The 16,314-nt window shown below is 42.9% G+C and overlaps 1 protein-coding gene and 1 long non-coding RNA gene across 2 annotated transcripts in view; one reads left to right on the top strand and one right to left on the bottom strand.

Moving 5' to 3' along the window:
* The window catches only part of LOC127050045 (uncharacterized), a 240,124-nt gene that overhangs the window by 188,802 nt on the left and 35,008 nt on the right, over positions 1-16,314 (bottom strand). The gene's annotated exons all lie outside the window — the stretch shown is intronic.
* Positions 4,651-6,212, top strand: LOC127050880 (uncharacterized). Its single transcript, XR_007774344.1, has 3 exons — positions 4,651-4,732; positions 5,722-5,981; positions 6,020-6,212. It is a non-coding gene; the product is annotated as an uncharacterized LOC127050880 (long non-coding RNA).

Genomic DNA, 16,314 nt, shown 5'->3' with positions numbered 1-16,314 from the left:
CAGAATTTGATCCATTGGCTTTGATCTAGACTGGGGCCTTTTGGGACAGATTTTTCAAGGTATTTAGGCACCTGAAGATGAAAATAGGCACCTCATAGGATTTTCAAATCACCCACTGGGAGTAAGGTGCTTGGGCACTGTTGAAAATTCCATTTGATGCCTATCTGAATCTTTAGGTGCCTAAATACCTCAATAATCTGTCCTTTTGCCAATAAAAGACTTTGGGCAAAATCCTAGAACCACCAAACTCAATGGGAGTTTTGCTATTGACTTCAATGGAGCCGGGGTTCTTCTCTTTCAATTGAAAGATAGGAGAAATTCAGTCTTAGCAGTATCCAATCTGTAAAGGGAATAGCAATAATGAACAATTTCCATCTCTAACTTCTATGGGCCAGATTCTATCACCCTTATTCACACTGAGTAGTATATTACATCATGAATAGTTCCACTGATTTCTTTGAGACTATTCACTGAACAAGGCACTAATCAATGTGAGTAAAAGTGACAGAATCTGGCCTTCTGAGTCTATCTCAGACAATAGTCAAATTATTGCAGTTCACAATTTGGCATAATTAGAGATGATAGTACCAGCACTGAAAAAGATCTATGATCTGCGTAGCAATGTGTGCAGTCACAATTCATTTAAATTACTCCAGTTTTCTGCCATATTTGACATGCAAAGTGAAACTGTAGCCCCCAGGTTGATTCACAAATATTGGTGCTAATCAAATTTAAATAGGTCAGATTCTAGTTTCAGGTACATCATTGAGAGTTGCACATGTGAACTTAAACTCAGATTTGGATTATATGTATTTTGGATTCAATCAATACTAATTCACACCCCGATTATCCATAGTATTTTTGAAATCATTAACAACTGCATCTCTAAATGCACCATTTACTTTATATCTCACCAAACGAACTGATAAGTTACTACATTTACTACTGATTTACAATAAAAACTGATTTTGTTTACATTTGTGACCATAATTGTTTCAGCGTTCTGTAGGTTTACACATCAAATTGGTTCATCACAAGGCAAAGGCCTCGTCAATAATTCCACTGTGTTCACTCCTATGAAGAATTGATCAAACATTAAAAATGTCCCCAAGGCACAAAGGTCAGATCCAGTTGGAAGCCTTCCAGTTAATGTTTGCCAAGCACCCTGCTTCTCCTTCAAAAAATCCCCAAGCATGTGAAGACCCAGCTATTCTGTAAATGTTCCACCTCTAAAGACCATACCTCAGCTGTGTGGGTTCCTCCCCCTCTACTTTGGACTGTGTTATATAGTCTCATGACAACAGAAAATAAACATTTTGAGGCAAGGATCCTTACTTTCTAGCTACTGTGCAGCACCATGTATACCAACAGCACTATACAAGTAATAATTAAAATGCATTGTATAGAGAAGTATGCTTTCTATGTTAACAAGTCATACATTGCTTCAGTATGTGTAAACATGCAAAGAAATGTGATCAAATATTGTTTATTTAATATAATCACAAATTCCCAATGCAGAAGTAAGACAAACTACTTCACATTAGCAACAAATTTGAAACAGAATCTTTGAGTCATACTATTACTAATAATAACATTTGGAAGGTTTACCCTTGATGGCAAGGTAAGTGGGAGTTTTAGCTTAAATTGTCACACCTTCACCAGCTCATGTGCGGTGAGGTCTCACCTAGCCCTTCCAAAGAATCATAGAATCATAGAATATCAGGGTTGGGAGGGACCTCAGGAGGGCATCTAGTCCAACCCGCTGCTCAAAGCAGGACCAGTTCCCAACTAAATCATCCCAGCCAGGGCTTTGTCAAGCCTAACCTTAAAAACCTCTAAGGAAGGAGATTCCACCACCTCCCTAGGTAACCCAATCCAGTGCTTCACCACAAAGTCACCCATTGAATGAAGGCAGCAATATTGCTGAAGTGGTGTTTTCCCAGTAATGTGCTCAGTTGTAGGCAACACTTCTTCCTAGCCCTATATAATAATACTTAAAGTTGTTATCTAGCACTTTTCACCAGTAGACCTCAGAGTGTTTTACAAAGGAGGTACACAACATTATCCCCATTTTACAGATGGGGAAACTGAGGCACAGAGAGCAACACAATCTTCCCAGGGTTACCTAGCAGGCTCAGGGTAGAACTAGGAATAGAACTCAGAACACCTCATTCCTACACCATTGCTTTAACTACTAGGCAACATTACCTCCCAAGCATTTACCCAATAAAGCACCTCCACTGTATTAACATAAATGAGCATGGTTGGCAATTTGTGCTGTAATCTTGGGAAAGAATGACCTTCAGGAAGTGATTGCAAACTCTGCCTTCTAGAGTTTCACTACAATTTATTAATTGTAGTTAAAACATTCATAAAGACCACAGTGCTGTCAGTCAGTTGGTAAAAGAGCCCCCACCTCCCCCACAGGAAGAAACTAGCCCACACTTGTAAATACTCATCTGACAATATCACAGCTAAATGGAGTTTGCTTCTTGCTGTAGATTTCCTTTTTTTAGTAACAGATATTTGCTGATGTTATCATTACAACTTACAAGTTCTTTTAGGGGATAAAAACCTGTGTAAGGAATCACCGGCTTGCAGCAAACCAGGCAGAATTAATGACACCTTTCTTTTACCCCCTTGTACCTGCATCATATTTTGGAAAAGTTTCAAGATGTGCAAATTTCCAAATAGGGAATGATTTACCATTGTCATTACAAAAATGACAAAATTTCATACATGACTCTCCCGTCATCTCTTTGTCAGGATTTTGCACTTTGCAGTGCATTGAATTTATGTGGCACCTATCTGGCTCAATCCAACTGCCTTAGACAACTTAGGCAGCCGAACGCCTACCTTCACTGGTTTGTGAATCACTCTGGGGCTTAGGTGGGAAATAAGTATCCTGACTCTTAGGCCTGGTCTACACTACGCGTTTAAACCAATTTTAGCAGCCTTAAACCGATTTAACGCTGTACCCGTCCACACTACGAGGCCCTTTATATCGATATAAAGGGCTCTTTAAATCGGTTTCTGTACTCCTCCCTGATGAGAGGAGTAGCGCTAAAATCGATATTACCATATCGGATTAGGGTTAGTGTGGCCGCAAATCTACAGTATTGGCCTCCAGGAGGTATCCCACAGTGCACCACTGTGACCGCTCTGGACAGCAATCTGAACTCGGATGCACTGGCCAGGTATACAGGAAAAGCCCTGAGAACTTTTGAATTTCATTTCCTGTTTGGCCAGCGTGGAGCTCTGATCAGCACAGGTGACCACACAGAGCTCATCAGCACAGGTAGCAATGCAGTCTCCTGAGAATCGAAAAAGAGCTCCAGCATGGACCGCATGGGAGGTACTGGATCTGATCGCTGTATGGGGAGAGGATTCAGTGCTAACAGAACTCCGTTCCAAAAGACGAAATGAAAAAATATTTGAAAAAATTTCCAAGGCCATGATGGAGAAAGGCCACACCAGGGACTCAGTGCAGTGCAGAGTGAAAGTTAAGGAGCTCAGACAAGCCTACCAGAAAACCAAAGCAGCAAACGGAAGGTCCGGATCAGGGCCGAAAACATGCCGCTTCTACGCTGAGCTGCATGCAATTTTAGGGGGCTGCACCACCACTACCCCACCCCTGTCCATGGATTCCGAGGTGGGGGTATCATAACCTTAGTCCCAGATTTGGACCTTAGCGTCCAAAATATGGGGGTTAGCATGAAAACCTCCAAGCTTAGTTACCAGCTTGGACCTGGTACTTGCTGCCACCACCCAAAAAATTAGAGTGTTTTGGGGCACTCTGGTCCCTCTGAAAAACCTTCCCTGGGGACCCCAAGACCCAAATCCCTTGAGTCTCACAACAAAGGGAAATAATCCTTTTTCCCTTCCCCCCTCCAGGTGCTCCTGGAGAGATACACAGACACAAGCTCTGTGAATCCAAACAGAGTGAATCTCCCTCTCTGTTCCCAATCCTGGAAACAAAAAGTACTTTCCTATTCCCCCAGAGGGAATGCAACATCAGGCTAGCAATCCAACACACAGATCTCCCCTTGATTTCTTCCTCCCACCAATTCCCTGGTGAGTACAGACTCAATTTCCCTGAAGTAAAGAAAAACTCCAACAGGTCTTAAAAGAAAGCTTTATATAAAAAGAAAGAAAAATACATACAAATGTTCTCTCTGTATTTAGATGATACAATACAGGGCAATTTCTTAAAAGAATATTGAATAAACAGCCTTATTCAAAAAGAATACAAATCAAAGCCCTCCAGCACTTATATTCATGCAAATACCAAAGAAAAGAAACCATAGAACTTACTATCTGATCTCTTTGTCCTTACACTTAGAAACAGAAGATTAGAAAACAGAACTACTTCTCCAAAGCTCAGAGAAAGCAGGCAGGCAGAAAACAAAGACTCAGACACACAATTCCCTCCACCCAAAGTTGAAAAAATCCGGTTTCCTGATTGGTCCTCTGGTCAGGTGCTTCAGGTGAAAGAGACATTAACCCTTAGCTATCTGTTTATGACAGGGGGTTGTAATCTCAACCATGGCTGAGGATTCTGCAGGGGGGGAAGATGAGGAGGAGGAGGAGGAAGAGGAGAATGACCTTGCAGCGAGCACACAGCACTCCATTAGCCCCAACAGCCAGGAGCTTTTTGTGACCCAGAGGGAATTATCCTCCCATCCCTCCCAAGCCATTAGCCCAGACAGTGAAGCCATGGAAGCGACCTCTGGTGAGTGTACCTTTGTAAATATAAAACATGGTTTAAAAGCAAGCGTTTTTTAATGATTGATTTGCCATGAGGGCTTGGGATGCATTCACAGCCAGTAAAGTTACTAAAAAACTTTGTTAACATGTCTGGGGATGGAGCGGAAATCCTCCAGGGACATCTCCATGAAGCGCTCCTGGAGGTACTCCAAAAGCCTTTACAGAAGGTTTCTGGGCAAGGCAGCCTTGTTCCATCCACCGTGGTAGGACACTTTACCATGCCATGCATGTAGCAAGTAATCGGGTATCATTGCATGACAAAGCATAGCTGCGTATGGTCCCGGTGATTGCTGGCATTCAAGAAACATCCGTTCTTTATCTCACTCTGTTATCCTCAGTAGAGTGATATCGTTCATGGTAACCTGGTTGAAATTCAGGAATTTAATTAAGGGGACAGAGATGGCCATTTTCCTACTGGGCTGTTGCTTAAAAGAAATCCTTCCTGCATGTAGCCAAGTGGGGGGAGGGGAGGAAGGATAGCGCTGAGCTTTTTTGCGTTTGGCTAGCAGGAATCTTCCCAGCTACCAGACACGCGGTGGGGGGCGGAAAGGGGGGTGATTAGCAGTGATCTTCCATAATACCAGCCATGCGGTGGGGGGAGGGGTAAAGCAATCATCCTAGAGAATTGGATGGGGGGCTTGGCTTCTGCTGCTGCATGTTAACAGGAAAGAAGCATCAGAGGGCATTGTGTATATGAAGGCTGGAGAAGCCGAAAGACAATGGCTTACTATGGCCGCTTGCAAGCTGAATTCTGATGCCCAGACCTGCGTCTGTGAGATCTGTAACACCAGAGCTGCAGGAACTCAATATTAAGATGCAAAATGCGACCTTGTAGTGAAATCACATGTGCTATGTAAGGTGAATAGTGTTGTTCACTGTGAAAGAGTATGACCACTGTTCTGTAAGATGTATCTTTTTAAATACTTCTCTCCCTTTGTTCCCTCCCTCATGCAGCTGCACATTTTTCAAGCCTCCCTACTCCATCCCGAAGGCTCTCTCAGATAAGGCGGAGGAAAAAGAAGACGCGAGACGAAATGTTCTCTGAAATCATGGAAGTAACCCGCAATGAAAGAGCTCATCTGAAAGAGTGGAAGGACGTGGTAGCAAAGTACAGGAAAGATGCCAGTGAACGTGAGGACAGGAGGGACCAACGTGAGGATAGGAGGGATGAACGTGAGGATAGGAGAGACGCTCAAGATGAGAGGTGGCGGCAGGTGGCGGCAGGAGGCAGGAAGATCAGAGGTGTAGGCAGGAAGATCAGCGGTGGCGGGATGCAACACTGGAGCTGCTGCGTGATCAAACTGATATCCTCCGATGTCTGGTGGATCTTCAGGAAGAGCAGCAGGGTCACAGAGTGCCGCTGCAGCCCCTGTGTAACCACTCTCACCACTCACCATGTTGCATATCTTCCTCACCCAGACGTGTAAGAACACATGGGGGAAGGCTTCGTGCACCTGCCCACTCCACCCCTGTGGACAGTCCAACCAAAAGGCTGTCATTACATTGAAATGTGTTTAAAGGCCTTTTCCTTCCTCCTGTCCTCCTCCCAAACCACACCCGGGATACCTTGTCAGTTCTCTGCCTCTTTTTATAATTACTTTTTAATAATGAATACATGATTTTTAAACGATAGAGACTATTTCCTTAAGCAAGCTGTAATCGAAGGGGGAGGGTGGGTTGCTTACAGGGAAGGAGTCAATAAAGGGAGGGGGTACATGAAGGGGAAACAAACACAGCAGTCACATCGTACCCTGGTCCGTGATGAAACTCATTCTCAAAGCTTCTCTGATGCGCACCGTTTCGTGGTGTGCTCTTCTAATCGCCCTGGTGTCTGGCTGCGCGTAATCAGCGGCCAGGTGATTTGCCTCAGCCTCCCACCCCGCCATAAAGGTCTCCCCCTTTCTCTCACAGAGACTGTGGATCACACAGCAAGCAGCAATAACAAAGGGGACATTGGTTTGGCTGAGGTCTGAGTGAGTCAGTAATGTGCGCCAGCGCGCCTTTAAACGGCCAAATGCACATTCTACCACCATCCTGCACTTGCTCAGCCTGTAGTTGAACAGCTCCTGACCACTGTCCAGGCTGCCTGTGTATGGCTTCATGAGCCATGGCATTAAGGGGTAGGCTGGGTCACCCAGGATAACTATAGGCATTTCAACATCCCCAACTGTTATTTTCTGGTCTGGGAAGTAATTCCCTTGCTGCAGCAGTTTAAACAGAGCAGTGCTTCTGAAGACGCGAGCATCATGAACCCTTCCTGGCCATCCCACGTGGATGTTGGTGAAACGTCCCTTGTGATCCACCAGTGCTTGTAGCACCATTGAAAAGTACCCCTTGCAGTTTATGTACTGGGTGCTCTGGTGCCAAGATAGGGATATGGGTTCCATCTATCGCTCCCCCACAGTTAGGGAATCCCATTGCAGCAAAGCCATCCACTATGACCTGCACGTTTCCCAGAGTCACAACCTTTTGTAGCAGCAGCTTAATGATTGCTTTGGCTTCTTGCATCACAGCAGCCCCCACAGTAGATTTTCCCACTCCAGATTGATTCCCGACTGACCGGTAGCTGTCTGGCATTGCAAGCTTCCAGAGGGCTATTGCCACTCGCTTCTCCACTGTGAGGGCTGCTCTCATCTTGGTATTATGGCATTTCAGGGCAGGGGAAAGCAAGTCACAAAGTTCCATGAAAGTGCCCTTACGCATGCGAAAGTTTCGCAGCCACCTGCAAAACTATGCGGTCCCACCAGTCTATGCTTGTTTCCCGGGCCCAAAATCGGCGTTCAATGGCTAGAACCTGCCCCATTACCAGCAGGATCTCCAAAGCACAGGGGTCCGCGGTTTGTGATAATTCTGTGTCCATGTCCTCATCACTCTCGTTGCCGCGCTGCCGTAGCCACCGCCTCCTCCTTGCCTAGCTTTGCAGGTCCCGGTTCAGCATAGACTGCACGAGAATGCACGAGGTGTTTACAACGTCCACTATTGCGGTATTGATCTGAGCAGGGTCCATGCTTGCTGTGCTATGGCGTTTGCACAGTTCACCCAGGCAAAAAGGTGCGAAATAGTTGTCTACTGCTTTCACAAAGGGAGGAGTGAGGCTGTACCCAGAACCACCCGTGACAATGATTTTTGCCCCATCAGGCACTGGGCTCTCAACCCAGAATTCCAAGGGGCGAGGGAGACTGCAGGAACTATCGGATAGCTACGGGATAGCTACCCACAGTGCAATGCTCCAGAAATCAACGCTAGCCTTGGAGCATGAACGCACATTGTCAAATTAATGTGCTTAGTGTGGCCGTGTGCACTCGACTTTATACAATCTGTTTTATAAAACCAGTTTATGTAAAATCGGAATAATCCCATAGTGTAGATGTACCCTTAGAGTAAAGCACACCCAGAGGCAAAGTTTAGGCATCTACAGGAGTACGAAGCAGTCAGGGGGAGTATTGTGGATCATAGTGGTGCCTAAAAATGTGACAAGATTACACACGTACAGTGGTGTATATACACTGCATGGTCTGCACAGCAGGTATAAGTAGCCATGTAGCCCACGAGGCATTGCTTAGTTGACTGAAGACACACCGGAACCTTGAGGTACATTCCCTGCACAGCTGACTACACGCCCAAGCAGTGTTTCCCATATCTACACAGCTATTTTTTGCAACTGCCTCCACACTGCTGGAGCAGTTTCCCTCCATGGGGAGAGGCTGCAGCAATGGAGAAAGGCACTGGCAGGGGGAGGCAGGCAGCTTCCTTTGGAGCCTTTTGCCCCTGCCTCCCCTCTGCCAGAGCCTCTCACTGCCACCTGTAGTTACACAACACAATGTGGACATGGTCTGCTTTTCACTGTGGCATATAACTACTAAAGAGATGGTACAGAACATTTTTTTATTTAATCTAAACCAAACCAAACCAAGGAACCTTCCATGCTTCATCCAGCGTGCCTAAAGAACCAGGTTTCTCCACTTTTCATATTTACTTTCCATCCCCGAAATGAGAACTGAATGGGTACTACATTCTGTGCACTATCTATTGGTACTAAGTTCACTTGCAACTGATTGGTGCTCCATGGACTTCCAGCTACCAAGACATTTTCCTGACTCTCACTAAGATGACCTGTACATAAATTCACAAGTAACTGCAGGTGTTAAGTTGACACCTCTCATCCAAATTCACAATGGACTCTTTGTTAGATTAGAAAAAATGACTTGAATAAACCTAAGATGTGTCTTCATAAATATTAGAAATATTGTAAAGGGAAGCTCTTTACTTTTTATCGGCATTGCAGAATACCTGCAAAGCCAGTACATTTTCTATCACAGGGAAAAGAATCACAACAGTATGAATTACCTTGGGTATTTTCCTAGCAACAAAGAGATGTATTTCTTGATGCTGGAAGGTAAAACTGGTGTTGAAAAATGGGACACAATGCTTAATTGAAAAAAAAAGTATATATAGGTTGCTTACATTTCTTAGAACAGAAAAGCATGTGAGTGCTTGTGCACATAACAGAATATTTAGATTAATTCACTTATAGTTATTATGGGAGAAAGTGTAATATTAAATTTTGCATATACCAAAATGTGATGAAAGATGACGGGGCTATCAGAGAAAGAAGAGGAAGGTATGGATTATAGGCAACATTATGAAACCACAATTATTTCCCAATATAAGGCTATTTACATCCTCCTGCCATAGTTTCCAAAGTAATATGATCCTGATCCTGTAGGTCTAAAATACCATAGTGATCAGCACATATAAAAACCTAGACTGATGGACAGACAGATATTCCTAATGCTGAAAACACTGTTACTGAAGTTAATGAGAATATTCCTTCCACAGGGGTGGCAATATCAGGCCCACTGTCTCCAGCTGTGGAAATTCCTGGAATGGCATTACACATGAGAAAGATCAAATCGCTGGAGCTATAGCATTGCTACAGGAAATACAGCTGATCTCATATCCAGGGTGCCATCATGCATTTCTCCTTCAAGCAAAATGTGCTTCTACTGACTTAAATTTGGTTCATACAGGAACGCTGGTATTTCAATTTTTTTTTTGATTGAGTTGGTACTTCCCCTATGGTCTATCTAGCTATTGTGTCTAATGAAGAAAAACTAACAACAACAACTTCTTCTTCTTCTTCTTCTTCTTCTTCCCCTTTTAGCTGGGGTAGGGTCACTGGATCAGTCTTTTCCAGCCTTGCCAGTCCAACACTTGTTCTATATCCACTCCATCCTCCCATACACCATTTTCTTGGCCATGCTCTTGTTCTTTCTCTGTGGACTCTAGCCTCAAATGCCTCCCTAACAGGATTCCTTTCATTCATCCTGCATACATGCCAATACCATCTCAGCATCCTCGCTTATAGCTTCTCTCTGGTTCTGCAGACTGTTGTCTCACTTCTGATGAGATCCTTCCACATGTGGTCCAGCAATGTCACCCTTCTCAGTACCATTGAACATCTCATTTCTATGGCATCAAGTCTTCTCAAGTGCCTGTCTTTCATTGACCATGTCTCTGTCTGTATAGAAGAAATGTATAGTTGTCCCTTAAATAGCATGGGCATTCATTTGTCATAAATCACTCCACTTATCTTGTGTTAGACTTCTCTTGTGCTTAGCATTCTAGCATACAGTTCACTGTCAATTTCTTCACTTGCTGCTAATCAGACCCCAAGGTACTTAAATGAAGAAATCTGATTTAGGCACCCTCGATACTGCTGATTTTCATTTGTCTCCATTCTGTGTGAGTCATCCACATGACGTAAATCTTCTCTTTACTCATTTTAAGGCCACAGTTTTAGTTTCCTCTTCCAGGCATCAACCTGGACCAAATTATGAATAGTAATAGACTAATTGCTGACCTGTGGTGTAACCCAACCTTCATCTCACAACCCTCTATTATACTGAAGGGCATATAGGTGCCTCCTGCAGCCTAGACTTAGGTGCTTATCTCTGTGAGAGGAGCTGAACTTAGCACTTCTCCATCCCCTTGGTTGACATCTCCCTTTGGTTAGCTTATGCAGCTTCCCACCTAGCATGCTGGCTTTCTGGATCACAGAGTAAGGCGTCTCTCTCTTCCCATCCGTTATATAGGAAAGCCTAGGCACCTAACTCAAACTTTGTAAATTGCAGTGTTGTCCCTATAATTTTCTAGGCCACTAACATTTAGGTGCCATGATACTCAGCAGGACAATAGCAGAATTGGGGCAAAATAGACCAGGCTAGTACAGGATGGCGCACATCCATAGGCCATTGTGGGGGTGAATCTGTCACTTTTATGTGTCTGAGACACAAGATTGTCCAACTCATAGGAAGACCTGCTGACAGAACACATCAATTGTTTTATATTAGACATTTTCACTTTATTACTATCTGTTAATAAGACGCTAAATATATTGTGGCATATTTTTGAACCTAAACACCAAATCAAAAATTGCTGAAAGGCCAATAGTAGCTTTTAAAAGTGATACAAATTTCAGTGATTTCTTGATACATGCTAATGATGCTAAATATGTCAATAGAACTCATTGCCTAAATAGTCCGGCTCTAAAGTGGGGTTGGGTTTTTTTTTGGTCTTCTAACCACAGGCAGTTCATAGTATGATGTTTAGACAAAATTCACTCTTCCGTTCCAGTACTGGAGATTTCAGCAAAGATAGAGAATAAACGATCTTAGTGACTGTTACATGTTTATTGAAATGTCTTGGGGTATAGCTTATATGAGGTAAAAATCAGGATTTCTGAGCATGAAAGTTCAGCTCTGAAGGACAGTGTAATTCTGCCAGGAAAACATTTCAATGAGAGGCACTATTCAAAATCTGACTTAAAATGTGGGGACACAGGATACATATTATGGTACAATAGGGTAGTTACGGACACTTAACGTGGCCTTTGCAAGAATGTTATTCAATCTTGTGTAAATATTGGTCCATACTGTGGATGTTCTTACATGGGTGCACATATGAGAGGTAGGCACATATTAGTGCTTTCACTCTTTGAGCATAAGGAGGAGGGAGGACTAGCATGCCATAAATCACTCCACGGGTGGATAGGGTGCATTGTGGCCAAAACTCTAGTCTTTTCCACCCACTAATGCTCGGAGGCCAACAATGGTATGGTCCTTGTTTCTAGCTCTTCCATTCTCCAAAGCATTCTGTTTACATCAGCCCTTTGGCAAGTGAAACCCTGAACACATGCACAACACAGCTATGACTGCAAAAGCAACTGTCTACGTTACTGAAACCTTTGACCATAAAAGACATGAGTTGTTTTCTAGGAACTAGAGGATTGGTGACAGCTGGTACTGATTATTTGAATGCTTGGCACCAGTGGCAGAAGTTGTTGATGCCACAATCAAAGATTTCCGTCAATGTGCTCAAGCATTAGAATAGTATATTAATATATAAACATTGGTTTTTATTGGAAATTACATACTTATGCTATTTAATGATGAGACCTATGAAATCATCAGTCATCTATTATTTAGTAAAGATAGGCATAATTTATTTCATTTATGGATATGTTTAAGGTTCAGATTCTGCTCTGAGCTATACCCATGAAAATCATTTAAGACTATACAGGTGCATGGGCTGTAATTCAGTGAATAATTTAGTTCAGAGTGATTGTGTATTAAAAATGTAGCTGGACAGTTTGTTTACATCTCCCCCACACTTTTCTTGTATTTGTAATGTAATGAAGTTCATCACTCAGTACAGATAGTGGGGAATGAGCCAATGTTTAAACGCCTGTGAGACGCAAGCCACTTTTATTGACAAACAGAGAAGGTCAGTTGAAATGGCCATGGGCACTTATAATAAATTAAGCACTTTTTAAATATTTTAAGCTGGTTCAGAGTTCATCTGTTGAGTGAGATAAGAGAATGCAACATACTGGAGTTCTGATGGGGGAGGGGCTTACATTTTGGAGCTGACATTTGCTTTTTGGATCAACTGCACCTCGTAGCTATTTATTTTAGTATTTGCATTTACTGTGCAAATGGAGTGCCTAGTCCCGTCACTATATTTTGTTAACATCACTTCTGAATGGAGCTGTTATAATAGAATGCATTAATTAAAGAGTTACCATTAAACAGAACCCTTTTTTCCATGCCACCAGAAGGAATGGAACATTCTACTTGGATCTAAAAGTAGCAGAGGAGAAGTTTTATACAATTGACTTGACAGAATTCTAGAAACCTAATACTTCAAGCAGGAGTTGTTTTTTCTCTCTGTGGCTTTTTTCTTTTTCTTTTTATATTGCTTCTACTATTTATTATTGATTATTCTTATAGTCAGATGTACAAGCTCCAACCAGGATTGGGGTCCCATTGTGCTAGCACATGAACAAACATGGAGGGGGACATGATCTCTGTCCTGAAGAGCTGATATACGAAACAGGTAAGAAAGAAATCATTCCTAAAGCCCTCTTCTGTCCTTCAAACCTCTCCAAGGTCATTATCAGAAGCAAGCTTCCCACAGACCACAACATACCAATTCAAAGCAGCACCACACCCTGCTAGAGCAACATATGCAAAACCTGTAGGTATATCCCCACTGCTACAGTGATCAGCGCCCCCCACAACCTTTCAAGATCCATGGGTCCTACTCATGCATATCACAAGCTGTGGTGCATCTCATCCAGTGAACTAAATGCTACAATAATAACAATGTAAGTGAAATGAGACAATCACTATGCTCTTGAATGAACTCTCACAGAAAAATGATAAAAGACAAAAACACCCTATCAGCTGAGTGAACACTTTTCACAAAGTGATCACTCTACATCAGTCCTCACCCTCAAAAGAAACCTGCAGAAGATGAGCCTGGGAGCTTAGTTTCATAACTTTGCTAGATACTAAAAATCATGGATTGAATAGATACTGGATTTATGGCTTACTACAACAATCTACAACCCACTTAAACTGCCTCCCAGCTTTTTTCCCCTTTCTCTCCATGACTGGAGGGGTGTTAATGGGCCACTTCACCTTGAATAGCCCCTTGCCATGTGTTAACTACTGATGCTAAACAATCTGTTCCACCTTGTATTTAGCTGTATGTAGCACCCTGAGTACATTTCCCAGACCTGAAGAAGAACTCACGTTGAAAGCTTGTCCAACAGAAGTTGGTTCAATGAAAGATATTACTTCACCCACCTACTCCCTTTAACCAAGCAGGAAGCGGGTGCTTATACTATTTGCTGGTGGTTTCAGCTTGTCTTCCCCTATCCTCCCAGCTACTGATGAGTAGATGACTGCAGGCATACCTACTACTGCGTATCTTAGGTATGGGTTCCATCACTGTAATTATTTAAGCAGCTCACACACTTTAATATATTTAGCCTCACAGAACCCCACTGAGGTACTGAAGTGCTAGTGTGTCCCTTGTACATATGGGAATACGAAGTACAGAGAGGTCAATGACTTGTCCAAGTTCACATAAGAAGTCTGTGATGGAACAACAATTTGAACCCAAGTCTGCTAAGACGTAGGATAATACCCTAACTACTCTGCAATCATTAAACAAAGCTGAGAAAAGTTCAGCAGTTAGGATTTTATGGGGCAAACCTTACATTCCTGGTGCACCCTAAACTCCCATTGACTTGTCTTGGAAGACTGTGTTGCACAAGGAATGCCAAACTGGGCCCAAAGTGCATAATCACACTTCTGAAGAGCTCAGTAAAAGCACTGGAGCTAGGATGAACATATGAGTTTCTGCAATATATGCAAAAAGAGTCTCATGGCTGGAATTCTCTTTAATGGGCTCTGGATAACAGCTCTAATACAATCTCACATGTGCTGCAGTTTCCCAGAATGCAATGCCATGCTGTCTTTATGCAAGAGATCAAAAAGGGCTGTATTAAGGAAAAAACATTTGAAACTGGTTGGGGAAATGGACAAGCCAAATGTTGCTTTCTTTTGGTTATTAAAGTTGGTAAAGAGATTAAGCACTGGGGAATGCCAAAATGAGGTCCAGTTGGGAAAGTGGCATATCCAACAACCTTTCAGTTTGTGTCCTGGAATGTATAGGGTTTTTTCACTAAAGAAGGGGGAAATAGTAAGGTAGGAGACAGACTGGAGAGAAAGAGGTGGGAACTAGGAAAGAACAGTGAAGAGGGAAGAAAGAGTTTTTCATTCTGAAAGGATGATATGGCAGAAGAGGGGGCTCCTTTTCTCTCTCACTTCCCCACCAAACCACTTCCCTGTGACTGAATGGCATAACAATTAAATAATGAAACAATAACAATAATGGCTGATAAATTGAATAAGAAATCAAGGATGGTTGAAGCAGTTTGGTCAAAATATGAATTGTCTCAAAACTCAGTCAATCTCTGATCTGAACCAACTTAAAAAAGTATTTGATCTGCTTAAATTTGCTCACAGCCAGTCCTGAACTTCATCACTGATGACCATCCTTCCTTTCCCCATAAGTGACTCTCAGACTTGATTCAGCACTGATCTAATTTCCCTTGCACTGATATCCCTGCTTCAGTCCCTGAACTCCACTGTGAGTTCTTTCCTCACTATATTTTTAAGATGGGGTCCAGTGTCTGTCATCTTTTGGATCCACTGCACTGCTCATAGCAAATTTGTCAGCATGCTTGGGCTCCCCTGTTATTTTCACTCCTGTCTCAGTGCTGAATAAACTTTAGAGGGAAAGCCATCCTGTGGTAAATCTTGAATAATACACCTGTTAATGCATCCCAGAATCATGTTTGCAAAAAAAGCAAACGTGATTCTGGGATGCATTAACAGGTGTGTTGTAAACAGGACACGAGAAGTCATTCTTCCGCTTTATTCTGCGCTGGTTAGGCCTCAACTGGAGTATTGTGTCCAGTTCTGGGCACCGCATTTCAAGAAAGATGTGGAGAAATAGGAGAAGGTCCAGAGAAGAGCAACAAGAATGATTAAAGGTCTTGAGAACATGACCTATGAAGGAAGGCTGAAGGAATTGGGTTTGTTTAGTTTGGAAAAGAGAAGACTGAGAGGGGACATGATAGCAGTTTTCAGGTATCTAAAAGGGTGTCATCAGGAGGAGGGAGAAAACTTGTTCACCTTAGCCTCCAATGATAGAACAAGAAGCAATGGGCTTAAACTGCAGCAAGGGAGATTTAGGTTGGACATTAGGAAAAAGTTCCTAACTGTCAGGGTAGTTAAACACTGGAATAAATTGCCTAGGGAAGTTGTGGAATCTCCATCTCTGGAGATATTTAAGAGTAGGTTAGATAAATGTCTTTTAGGGATGGTCTAGACAGTATTTGGTCCTGCCATGAGGGCAGGGGACTGGACTCGATGACCTCTGGAGGTCCCTTCCAGTCCTAGAGTCTATGAGTCTATGAGCATGTTATTGATCCTCCTCCCAATTAAGCAAGTTAATAGGCATGTGCATCACTAATGAGATATGTAGACCTGTACCTTTTTTTTCAGAGGCATTTCCTTTGGTATCTGCTAGCAAGACAGCAGCAGAAAGGCTGTTGGGAGTCAGGGTTTTCTCTCTCTCTCACACACACACACACACACACACACACACACACACACACACACACACACA

Source organism: Gopherus flavomarginatus, chromosome 1 (genome assembly GCF_025201925.1).
Source record: "Gopherus flavomarginatus isolate rGopFla2 chromosome 1, rGopFla2.mat.asm, whole genome shotgun sequence".
NCBI classification, from domain to species: Eukaryota; Metazoa; Chordata; order Testudines; family Testudinidae; genus Gopherus; species Gopherus flavomarginatus.
This window is presented reverse-complemented; position numbering and strand designations above follow the sequence as displayed.